The 13,732-nt window shown below is 39.1% G+C and overlaps 1 long non-coding RNA gene across 1 annotated transcript; it reads right to left on the reverse strand.

Annotated features, from left to right (window-relative positions):
• Window positions 1–2,030: 2,030 nt before the first annotated feature.
• Window positions 2,031–9,971, reverse strand: LOC124795050. Its single transcript, XR_007016640.1, has 3 exons — window positions 9,835–9,971; window positions 9,616–9,721; window positions 2,031–2,705 (listed from the first exon to the last, which is right to left on the reverse strand). It is a non-coding gene; the product is annotated as an uncharacterized LOC124795050 (long non-coding RNA).
• Window positions 9,972–13,732: the final 3,761 nt, after the last annotated feature.

A 13,732-nucleotide genomic window follows, 5' to 3' on the forward strand; every position in this document is an offset into this window, starting at 1 on the left:
ACTTGTATAAGCAATCTGCTTAACCAATACAGGGTGCAACTGAATTCCTGCTCTGTAGAAACTTCCAGAGCAGCAATCAATTTATTTCTCTTTAATGTAACTTCAAGCTTAAAAATTAATTTCATAACCTTACTTTAAGTTTCTTGAGAAAACTACATGCTAAAATAGTGTTTTTAAATGGTTGACATGACAATATTTTTAGCATTCTAGAGAGGATCCATGGCTTTGGTCTGTTGGTATGAAAAATGTAATATTTTTGGTTGCACTACTGCTTGTGATCTATTTTTTCATCATATAAAATTTAGTTCTTTCTCTGAAATTAAAATGTAGTTACCTATATTATAATTATAAAATGAAGGGACCATGCTTATTACCACTTCGGTGGTACCAGCTGATTGGGGAACATAGCTTTATATACATAAAGTAGTTTATACATAGGTAGCTAATATATTCATGATTAAGCAGTTGTTTGGTTTACTTTAGCAATCAACTGATACAGATGATTTACTAACTTCAAACAAGTTTTTCACCACACTTCTGAATACCATCATCTATTGTACATGACTATAAATATTTAAGTATTTTAGTCAAAATGTTGTAATTGTATATATTGTACATGATAATGTCCTTCATATGTTAACCTGGAATACTCAGTAGACTTTCATTTATAGTCAGGAAAGCCTTCCTGTTCCTTTACCTTCCTCCTCCATCTTCTGTTAAATTGATAAGCTGTGCAACAGTTGTAAATAATAACAGGATTTTAATCTAAAATTTTATCTTATGATTATAAAATATAAAATCTTCCTTCCCATGTTAATACAGCATGGGATTTAACGCTTGTGATTTTTCCAAGGTTTCAGCTGCCTCTGCTGCACTTTTATGATCTCTGTAGTTGCAAAAGATAGCTAATATTTACCTTCTGGCATGTTCAGTCCAGAAAGATATGTACCTGAACTAACAACAATGTGGAGTCTTCAGTATTTACCTGGAAATTTGTAAGATTAGCTAAGGCAATCAAATGAGAATAGAAGACAGATTTGATTTCAGCGCTTGGCCTTGAAACAGTGATGAGGAACTAAAGATGAAAATAATGAATCACAATGTAGCTATAATGCATACATACATGCACATGATAAGTATATTTTGTAGATACAAGCACAAAGAAGTGGCACATTTATTCCATCAGAAAATACTTTCCTTGCATAAAGCAGAGAATTCTGGACAACATAACTAACTTTTCAGGAAACTTTACATGAATTTCATACTGTATTTGAAAATATATGTTTGTATCTCACAGCTGGGAAACGTTTCAGAATGTGGTCATAATGTGTGCTTTCATTCTTCAGTCTATTTAGCTCCTCACAATTTGGTTACCTACCAATTCTGCTAATTCAGTATTGATGATTGTACATTTTTAGAATCACACAATTATTGTTTAAAACATTCCAGGTCCTTATAATATACTCAGCTTTGTGAACAAATCGATGATACTAACTGCCCAGTGGGGATATTAAAATATGTGGTATGGTAAACCTGTTGTACTGACATATGAAGAATCTGCATTAGGTGGTACAGATAGATTTAAATTTCACATTTAAAATCTTCTCATATGTTCTTTGCATCAGGATTTGTACACTGCATTGTACATGTTGTTTTGTTATTTAAGGCTTCATACAGTGCAATACCAATGTAAAACAACATTATAGTAAAGTATCATGTACTTTTTTCATTCCAGAAAATTTGTGAACAAAGCAGTTTAAACAGAAAAAGAATTTTATGTATCAATGCCTGGGTGAGCACAAGTGATTGAAGGCACACAGTGTTTGAGAATGGATGTTACCATTCATTAAAGATATAGTGAAGACCTTTCTATATAAAATTTTTATATGTTGCTACTGCATAAAATGTGCTATGCAATATTTGATGTGTAAGAAAATCCACTTCTTCCTGTTTTGGGCAAAAGACAAGTGTGAATTTTGTTACTACTACACACTAGAATCTATCACCACCAAAGAAAAGTCCTTGTGATTATTGCACAATTAGTTTTTCACTATTTATGTTCTAAAGATTGTGGAAAATATTGCCCAGAAAATGTTTGATGTAACAATTTATTTGTTTCAAAAGATCAACAAATGTGTGGATGAAATTTTGTGATTTTCAGATATCTGAAAAACAAAGGTTCTCAGAAAATATATATTTATTTATACAGCGCCAGCACTTAACAGAGAAACTTCATTTGAACACTGATAGACAGTAGTGCTAAACATGTAAATTATATGTACATACCACTGTAGAGCTTATTTATTACATAAATAAATACTGAATGATTCTGAAGGAACAGAGTGTTGTTTCTAATCTTCCCATCAGATGGCCTCATTTTGCCTATAAAAAATTAAAAGTTGCAATGATAATGAATACAGCAATGGAGAGTAAGTCACTGGACCCATATTCAAAAGGACAGGGGTTCAAATTACCACCTGTCCTTCCAGATTTAAATTTTTCATGATTTTACTAATTTGCTGAGGGTCAGTACCGGGATGATTCCTTTGAAAGGGTGTGACCAATTTCCTTCATATTTCCGCAGTCTGTGTTTGTGCTCAGTATCTAATGACCTCATTGTCAGTGGAATGTTAAACCCCAGCTTGCTTCCTTCCTTCCTTCTAGGACTGACAGTGCACATATTTAAGGTGTGCACTGTGAATTTACTGTAAAATAAGTGCATAAATTATTAGGTGCAAGAAAACAAAATAAGCTTGTATTCTGACAGCAAAACAGTATATCTCAAATCAAGTATAATTACTTTCATTAAAGCAGATAAGTTTTAAGTTAAAAAAGTATGTTACCCACTACATGATTAAACATGTCAATAATTACAATAAGAAAGGAAAACATATTTACAAAACAGATTCCTTAGTTAGCAATAACTATACAAAAATTCTTTCACAACTTTGTTCATGGTACAACAATTAATCCTGCTCTAACAATGTTTTATACAGCAGTAAATTAATGTATTCCCATTAATCAGGTGAAACAGGCAGCTTCTGAGAAACTAATACTTTCTTTATTAAACTGTCCGCAAGTCTTTCACCTGCTACCATAATCTCTTAAATGAGATTGATGCAGTCTCCAAAAACCAGTCTTTCTTCTTATCCCATATGGTAAGTCTCTCCTGAACCACAGTCAGAAAGCTATCCCTTTTCCTAGACCTCTCCAGTCCTTTTCCTTCAACCTTCTGCCTTCCCCTTCAATCCTTCTGCCTGAAGAAGGAGCCACTGACTCCGAAAGCTTCTATCTGAGCCTATTAAGAAACATTTTGGATTCCACGTTCCAGGTACTCATCTATAAGTACTTATGAATGAATGCTAAATGAGCTTAATCTATTTTTGAATACGGTAGTAGTAGTAGTAATCACAGTTGTAGTAATAATAATGATAGTAGTAATAGTGACAGCAATAATAATAAACATAATTGCTCTTCATTGCATCATCATGTACAATAATACAGACATGTCATTCATAAACAGGTATATAATAAACATAATGTATTAAATTGGTACACAAGTTCATAGTGTTTCTCCATAAATTTAATAAAACACAACATACACACATAATAAGGACTTTAGTCATCAATAATACAGGGTGTTACAAAAAGGTACGGCCAAACTTTCAGGAAACATTCCTCACACACAAAGAAAGAAAATATGTTATGTGGACATGTCTTCAGAAACGCTTACTTTCCATGTTAGAGCTCATTTTATTACTTCTCTTCAAATCACATCAATCATGGAATGGAAACACACAGCAACAGAACAAACCAGCGTGACTTCAAACACTTTGTTACAGGAAATGTTCAAAATGTCCTCCATTAGCAAGGATACATGCATCCACCCTCTGTCGTATGGAATCCCTGATGCGCTGATGCAGCCCTGGAGAATGGCGTATTGTATCACAGCCATCCACAATACGAGCATGAAGAGTCTCTACATTTGGTACCGGGGTTCTGTAGACAAGAGCTTTCAAATGCCCCCATAAATGAAAGTCAAGAGGGTTGAGGTCAGGAGAGCGTGGAGGCCATGGAATTGGACCGCCTCTACCAATCCATCGGTCACCAAATCTGTTGTTGAGAAGCATACGAACACTTCGACTGAAATGTGTGGGAGCTCCATCGTGCATGAACCACATGTTGTGTCATACTTGTAAAGGCACTTGTTCCAGCAGCACAGGTAGAGTATCCCGTATGAAATCATGATAACGTGCTCCATTGAGCATAGGTGGAAGAACATGGGGCCCAATCAAGACATCACCAACAATGCCTGCCCAAACATTCACAGAAAATCTGTGTTGATGACATGATTGCACAATTGCGTGCAGATTCTCGTCAGCCCACACATGTTGATTGTGAAAATTTACAATTTCATCACGTTGGAATGAAGCCTTATCAGTAAAGATAACCTTTGCACTGAAATGAGGATTGACACATTGTTGGATGAACCATTCGCAGAAGTGTACCCGTGGAGGCCAATCAGCTGCTGATAGTGCCTGCACACGCTGTACATGGTACAGAAACAACTGGTTCTCCCGTAGCACTCTCCATACAGTGACGTGGTCAACGTTACCTTGTACAGCAGCAACTTCTCTGATGCTGACATTAGGTTATCGTCAACTGCACGAAGAATTGCCTCATACATTGCAGGTGTCCTCATCGTTCTAGGTCTTCCCCAGTCGCGGTCATAGGCTGGAATGTTCCGTGCTCTCTAAGATGCCGATCAATTGCTTCGAACATCTTCCTGTCGGGACACCTTCATTCTGGAAATCTGTCTCGACACAAACGTACCGCGCCACGGCTATTGCCCCGTGCTAATCCATACATCAAATGGGCGTCTGCCAACTCCGCATTTGTAAACATTGCGCTGACTGCAAAACCACGTTTGTGATGAACACTAACCTGTTGATGCTACGTACTGATGTGCTTGATGCTAGTACTGTAGAGCAATGAGTCACATATCAACACAAGCACCAAAGTCAACATTACCTTCCTTCAATTGGGCCAACTGGTGGTGAATCGAGGAAGTACAGTACATATTGATGAAACTAAAATGAGCTCTAACATGGAAATTAAGTGTTTCCGGACACATGTCCACATAACATCTTTTCTTTATTTGTGTGTGAGGAATGTTTCCTGAAATTTTGGCCATACCTTTTTGTAACATCCTGTATATGCTCCTCCACTATTTTCATGTCTGCCAAGCAGGGGGGGCTTTTCAATTCATGTGGTTTTGGGGAGAAGAACTTGCTGAGACATGCCCAGAGTGCATTTTCTTTCTGAAAGGAAGTCTCTTGAAGTTTGTTGTACAGAGAACAGAAAAGATGAAAAGCTGAATGTGCAAGATCAAGTGAATAAGGTAAGTGTGGAATGACTTCCCAATCCAACTCCTGTAAAATGTCATTCGCCAGTCTGGCACAATATGGGCCAGCGGTATCATGGAGTAGCATCACTTCATGCAGTCTTCCTAGTCATTGTTCTTGCATTCCATCTGCAAGTTGTCTCAGTTGTTGACAATAAATATCAGCAGTGATGGTTACACCATGGGCAAGCAGTTCGTAGAATACCACTTGGTTGCTGTTCCACCAGATGCATAACTTTATTTTTGTGGATGTGTGCAGTTCTTTGTAAGGAAAATTGCTGTTTTTTCTGGGTTCAACCATTCCATTTTTATCCTTAGATTAACAGGAAGACATTATTTCTCATCACCAGCAATGCTACTGGGTAGAAATGATTGGTGTTGTTCATGAGCCAATTGATGACAAGAAAGCAGAAGTGCACATATGGATACCTGCTGATTTTGGCTCAGAGCCTGTGATATGTTTAAACCCAATTTTTGAACCTTCCCCATTGTATTAAAATGTTCATGATGATGGAATGATCACAATTCGTCATATTTGCCAGTTCTTGAGTACATTGATATGAATCATTGGGGATTAATGCATTTAAATGGTCTTCACCACACCCTGAAGGTCTTCCTGTACATGGAGAGTCACTAAAGTCAAAATGCTCGTCCTCATAATGAAGAAACCATGTTCTTGCCATGCTCTGCAGCACAAATGTTTCTGGCTGCCTCAGGTGCTGTCACCCCTCTATTGAACTCAAACAGAAGAATAAGTCAGAAACGTTCCAGTGTCTCCATTTAGCACTCAATTTTTTAGCATTCACAGCTCCATTCACTATCCCACATCACAATATGTAAACTCAAATAGCAACAGTGAACTATGAATGAAAAATAACAATTGATAAATAAATCCGTTGCAACCAGAACACATAACATTTGTGACCTCGGTGCCTGTTTCACCACATGAGCCAACTGAATTCTTCCCCCAGACACCAGTTCCTCAGAACTCCACAGGTGGTAACTAGCACCATAACATGTCCTTTGTTCTTGTCACCCACCTGGCCTTAATTTACACTAATTTCTTCTGTCTAAAAATTTCTTCACTGTAACTTCTCTTTGCTTCACTCTGTTTTAGTTTTCTACATCTTTCATTGTCTTTCCCAACTATTTTTCACTGCTCCCCTCCCACCTCTGTTACATACAATGCACCTTGCTTTTAACTCTTATTGACTCACACATGATGTTTAAGCAATAATCTCTGTCTGCTTATTACCCTATCTTCTGCCTTTAACCTCTCAAGTTTTCAAATATCGTCCGATGCAGTCTCCAAAAACCAGTCTTTCCTTCTTATCCCATATGGTAAGTCTCTCCTGAACCACAGTCAGAAAGCTATCCCTTTTCCTAGACCTCTCCAGTCCTTTTCCTTCAACCTTCTTCCTTCCCCTTCAACCCTGCTGCCTGAAGAAGGAGCCACTGACTCCGAAAGCTTGCCAATTACAATTGTCTTTTATGTGTGTGTTCTACCGCTGCTTGGTGAGTAGATTTTTATTTATCCAATTAAATAATTTTGTCAATAATTAAAAGTTAATTTCTGTTATAGCTTCTAATGCTTGCAATATGCTGGCTTCAGGCAACAACTTACACCTACGATATCTGCATATTGCCAGCGCTGGGTGCACAACACATAGGTTCACCCTACTTCACAAAGTTACCCATGTAATTTAAGGGAAATTTAGCTATGTAACTACCTGCCTTGGTAGTTAGCTCTATGCATTTATGTCAATTAATCATTATACTGTCCAAGGTGATAATAAACAAAATCAAAATTTAAAAACAAAACACATCAAATGAAAGGTTTCACTAATGGAAAAATACTTCAATTCTCGTATAAAGCTGACGAGAGATAAACTTCATACAAACGTTCTTTAAGCAGTTATTGTTTTATCTACATTCATTTAAATTCTTTTTTGTGTGTGTTTTCTGTGTGTCAGGGAAGAGGGTTCCAGTAAGGTAATGTCATCATTGAATTCTTCATTATCTTCTAGCATCAAGGGCGCCCATATGGCCAAGGGGGGGTAGTCTGCAGCCTCGCCCTCCCCCTCCCCCCCCCCCCCCAGCTCTCATTGTAGGAAGAAGAAAAAGGATAATGAGATCATTTAAAAGTCAGTATTGCACAGGAACACAAACTTTTTGCGGCTACTTAAAAGTCGTCATTTGTCTTCCAGAATATTAAAAATACTCTATTACTCTATAGCCCCAGGCCCAGCCCCCCCCCCCTTTCCCCCGCTCCCGCCTACAAACTATTGTATATTCTGAATCAATTTCCCATTCGGTGATGCCAATCTCGTTGTAGATTTGCGACGAATCAAGGAAAGTGTCCTTTTCTGTTTGTGAGTCACACATGAAAGCTCCCCATAATTGTTGCTTATAGCTGAGCACTTTCTAGTCGCTTTCCTGCAGGGACAAACTGCTTGGCATACCTTCTTGCATGTGCAGGATATTGTTTCGGGCAGTTCCTGGGGCGCTGGTGGTTGGGTTGTTGAAATGGGAATCACGCCATTTTTTGCGGTCTTCCATCCCCACTTCAGTGGATCCAGCTGATTGTTCCACCAGATCTGAATCTGCAAGACCCTGAAGAAGTGCTGGTGAATGTCAGCTTCGACGGACGGCTCAGACATGGTAATTGGATGTCTTTATAGGCCCCCTGGCTCAGCAGCTGTTGTGGCTGAGCACCTGAAGGATAATTTGGAAAATATTTTGAGTATATTTCCCCACCATGTTATAGTTCTGGGTGAAGATTTTAATTTGCCGGATATAGACTGGGAGACTCAAACGTTCATAACGGGTGGCAGGGGCAAAGAATCCAGTGAAATTTTTTTAAGTGCTTTATCTGAAAACTACCTTGAGCAGTTAAACAGAGAACCGGCTCGTGGCGATAACATATTAGACCTTCTGGTGACAAACAGACCTGAACTATTTGACACAGTTAACGCAGAACAGGGAATCAGCGATCATAAAGTGGTTACAGCATCGATGATTTCAGCTGTAAATAGAAATATTAAAAAAGGTAGGAAGATTTTTCTGTTTAGCAAAAGTGACAAAAAGCAGATTACAGACTACCTGACGGCTCAACACAAAAGTTTTGTCTCAAGTACAGATAGTGTTGAGGATCAGTGGACAAAGTTCAAAACCATCGTACAATATGCATTAGATGAGTATGTGCCAAGCAAGATCGTAAGAGATGGGAAAGAGCCACCGTGGTACAACAACCGAGTTAGAAAACTGCTACGGAAGCAAAGGGAACTTCACAGAAAACATAAACATAGCCAAAGTCTTGCAGACAAACAAAAATTACGTGAAGCGAAATGTAATTTGAAGAGGGCCATGCAAGAGGCGTTCAGTGAATTCGAAAGTAAAGTTCTATGTACTGACTTGGCAGAAAATCCTAAGAAATTCTGGTCTTATGTCAAAGTGGTAGGTGGATCAAAACAAAATGTCCAGACACTCTGTGACCAAAATGGTACTGAAACAGAGGATGACAGACTAAAGGCCGAAATGCTAAATGTCTTTTTCCAAAGCTGTTTCACAGAGGAAGACTGCACTGTAGTTCCTTCTCTAGATTGTCGAACAGATAACAAAATGGTAGATATCGAAATAGACGACAGAGGGATGGAGAAACAATTAAAATCACTCAAAAGAGGGAAAGCCGCTGGACCTGATGGGATACCAGTTCTATTTTACACAGAGTACGCGAAGGAACTTGCCCCCCTTCTTGCAGCGGTGTACCGTAGGTCTCTAGAAGAGCGTAACGTTCCAAAGGATTGGAAAAGGGCACATGTCATCCCCATTTTCAAGAAGGGACGTCGAACAGATGTGCAGAACTATAGACCTATATCTCTAACGTTGATCAGTTGTAGAATTTTGGAACACGTATTATGTTCGAGTATAATGGCTTTCCTGGAGACTAGAAATCTACTCTGTAGGCATGCCAGACCGTTTTCCTAGCATGAGAACAAAGCAATGCCGTCATGGGCTCTACCTGCAGGCAATGCTTGTGTGCTTTGGGAGGAATCTGCCTGTCCCACACGTAGCAGCGATTTGCTTAGTTAGAGGAGTGAGGGAAGTCAAGTTAAGGAGCAGTGACTACTACGTGACAGCTGCAGTATTTGTTTGGAGTGCAAGGGCAGCAGTAGAGTGGGTATTCCTCTCATCATTACTGAAACATTTACCAGAAATGTCGGCTGACCGCTTCCCTGCCTCAGAGAACGAGCAGCTTATCAAGCTGGTATCCGAAGACCATATCTTGTGGAACATGGCTGACACCGAGCTGAAAAACTAAATGCAAAAGGAATTAATTTGGGTAGCAATCAGAAGAAAAATGAATGAAACATGTAAAAGAAAAGACTTTATGTGCAGTGTAATACATTTGTAATTATATTTGTACTAACCTTTTAACCAAAGTTATAATGAGTTGGATGTTGTTATCGTGATAGTGCTGTAAACGATGATTAAAATTTGGCCCTTTAAAGCAATCAGTAGATCCGCACCTCACTGTGAATCCCTCAACTTTGGTGTAACCACTGACACCAACCAAGGGTATCATCATATTGTCCTTGGACACGTCATTAATTACAGATATGTCTGTGTTACAAGGCAGTGGGAACTGGCGTTCTTCTGCATCGCTGAGCAACTGTTTTGTTATTAAAATTTTATACGCTCTTTCTTCTTCACGATGTAAGCACATTTTTGTCTCTGCTTTACGTTTGCTGAGTACTCTTTCTAAAAATATACAGTCTTCCTTCCCTTCCCAAACTTCCGAAGGACCAGAATTGAGAGGTTATTAAATCGATTACTGTGCTGCACGTTTTGACTTTGCTGCCTCCACTACTTCTGTTGCATCATACTGCACTGCACCTATAATAGCAAAATGTTCCTTGCAGAGCACTGGAACTGGTGTCGCGCCAATTAACCAGACAGTACTGTTACATGAATGTGTGGTGTCTGTTCTTTCGGACATGTCCAAAAGAACAGACACCACACAAAATCCACTGCTGTTGTATGTTATATGTAAATTGAAGGTGGAGAGGGAAAGAAAGAAAAAGGTAGGGGTCACAGCTGTCAGCTGCATTGGGACATTACGCAGAATCAGCTATGATGAGTGAAAATATGTACCAGACCAGGATTCGAACCCAGGATCTCCGGCTTGCTGAGCAGGTGCATCAGCCACTGTGCCAGCCAGGACTCAACAATGTTGTAACTGTGTGGACTATCTCGACACCCCTCATGGCTGATCCACATCCCCATTGACTCTTTCAAGTGTGGTGGTACAATTTGTGTACCACCTTATGTTGCACCTAGGTTGTACAGTGGTACATTATTTGTACCACCAATTTGGATGCGTAGAACACTGCATTCTTGTGGTAGATTACTTGAACTACTAGCAAGGCATGTTCTTTGTAGTTCTTAGATGTATGCACCAGATGGCAGTTGTTACTGGGTTCTTGTAGCAGCACCAGTACTTCATATTTCTACGTCAGGTGTGCTCAAGTACACTGTGGAGACACTGTTTGTGCATTGTTATTTGTTACCTAATAACGGAAGTTTCCAACAAAATTTCTATTGGAATATGTAAGTACATTTGTTTATTGTAGTTTTTCGTGTTGTTCAGACTATTGCTATGAGAAATTATTAAAATGTAGCTAATTATACATCAGTTCAAAATATGTACCACTGTACCACAACAGTCAGTCTACTTCAAACATAGGTAAATCTTACTCTTTACTTTTCAGTAATAATGAGGGGTCAGAGAAAGCTAACTGAGTCTGATATTTTGAAAGCCCTTGAAGAGGATATTCCATCTGACATATCATTTGATAGTGGGGACAGTGATGACACCAATGACAATTCTTATTGTCTAGAACCAACTACATCCAAGACTATTCTGTTTGATCCTGATACATCAAGTGATTCTGAGGATGAGTGCCCAGCTACCGTTTCAGTGATTAGGTCACCAGAGACTGAGCTAAGTCAAACCATCACAGTGCATCAGACTCCATCTGAGATTGCTGATCATCAGTCGAAGAATGAACATAAGTGAAGCAAACCTGAATGCCCTGCTGATGCCCCTGCATTTACTTCTCAGTGTGGTCCCTGTGTTTTTATTGTGGAGTTAGGCACAGCATCACCATATCAGTTATTTGGAGTTCTGCTTTCAGGTGATATTATGGATTTATTTTTGTTTCAGATGAACTTATATGTGCAACAGTCATCTCTGACTACTGGTAAACTAAAAACTTTCTTAGGGATAACTATCTTGATGCGCATAAAACCACTTCCTAGTTACAGAGACTACTGGAGTTCAGGTGCTGATTTACACGATAGTTATGTGAATCAGCTGATGTCAAGGAGGCGTTTCAAATGGTTTCTCACCAACTTACATTTGAATGACAATAGTAAAATGTATGTAAGGATGTAGAGGCTTATCTCACTAGGGGTAAGACAGATACTGCCTACAGGAAAATTAAAGAGACCTTTGGAGAAAAGAGAACCACTTGTATGAATATCAAGACCTCAGATGGAAACCCAGTTCTAACCAAAGAAGGGAAAGCAGAAAGGTGGAAGGAGTATATAGAGGGTCTATACAAGGGCGATGTACTTGAGGACAATATTATAGAAAGGGAAGAGAATGTAGATGAAGATGAAATGGGAGATACGATACTGCGTGAAGAGTTTGACAGAGCACTGAAAGACCTGAGCCGAAACAAGGCCCCCGGAGTAGACAACATTCCATTAGAACTACTGACAGCCTTGAGAGAGCCAGTCATGACAAAACTCTACCATCTGGTGAGCAAGATGTATGAGACAGGTGAAGTACCCTCAGACTTCAAGAAGAATATAATAATTCCAATCCCAAAGAAAGCAGGTGTTGACAGATGTGAAAATTACCGAACTATCAGTTTAAGAAGGCACAGCTGCGAAATACTAACACGAATTCTTTACAGACGAATGGAAAAACCGGTAGAAGCCGACCTCAGGGAAGATCAGTTTGGATTCCGTAGAAATATTGGAACACGTGAGGCAATACTGACCTTACGAATTATCTTAGAAGAAAGATTAAGGAAAGGCAAACCTACATTTCTAGCATTTGTAGACTTAGAGAAAGCTTTTGACGATGTTGACTGGAATACTCTCTTTCAAATTCTAAAGGTGGCAGGGGTAAAATACAGGGAACAAAAGGCTATTTACAATTTGTACAGAAACCAGATGGCAGTTATAAGAGTTGAGGGGCATGAAAGGGAAGCAGTGGTTGGGAAGGGAGTGAGACAGGGTTGTAGCCTCTCCCCAATGTTATTTAATCTGTATATTGAGCAAGCAGTAAAGGAAACAAAAGAAAAATTTGGAGTAGGTATTAAAATCCATGGAGAAGAAATAAAAACTTTGAGGTCCGCCGATGACATTGTAATTCTGTCAGAGACAGCAAAGGACTTGGAAGAGCAGTTGAACAGAATGGACAGTGTCTTGAAAGGAGGATATAAGATGAACATCAACAAAAACAAAACGAAGATAATGGAATGTAGTCAAATTAAGTCGGGTGATGCTGAGGGAATTAGATTAGGAAATGAGGCACTTAAAGTAGTTTTGCTATTTGGGGAGCAAAATAACTGATGATGGTTGATGTAGAGAAGATATAAAATGTAGACTGGCAATGGCAAGAAAAGTGTTTCTGAAGAAGAGAAATTTGTTAACATCGAGTATAGATTTAAGTGTCAGGAAGTCGTTTCTGAAAGTATTTGTATGGAGTGTAGCCGTGTATGGAAGTGAAACATGGACGATAAATAGTTTGGACAGGAAGAGAATAGGAGCTTTCGAAATGTGGTGCTACAGAAGAATGCTGAAGATTAGATGGCTAGATCACGTAACTAATGAGGAGGTATTGAATAGAATAGGGGAGAAGAGGAGTTTGTGGCACAACTTGACAAGAAGAAGGGTCCGGTTGGTAGGGCATGTGCTGAGGCATCAAGGGATCACAAATTTAGCATTGGAGGGCAGTGTGGAGGGTAAAAATCATAGAGGGAGACCAAGAGATGAATACACTAAGCAGATTCAGAAGGATGTAGGCTGCAGTAGGTACTGGGAGATGAAGAAACTTGCACAGGATAGGGTAGCATGGAGAGCTGCATCAAACCAGTCTCAGGACTGAAGACCACAACAACAACAACAGTAAAATGCCACAACGAGGTGACACCAACTATGATAAACTTTATAAGTTGCATCCTTTCCTAGAAAGAATTTCACATAACCTTCAGAAAGCACTTAACCCAAATTAATGTATCGCAGTGGACGAAT

This window comes from Schistocerca piceifrons, chromosome 4, assembly GCF_021461385.2.
Source record: "Schistocerca piceifrons isolate TAMUIC-IGC-003096 chromosome 4, iqSchPice1.1, whole genome shotgun sequence".
Taxonomy (NCBI): Eukaryota; Metazoa; Arthropoda; class Insecta; order Orthoptera; family Acrididae; genus Schistocerca; species Schistocerca piceifrons.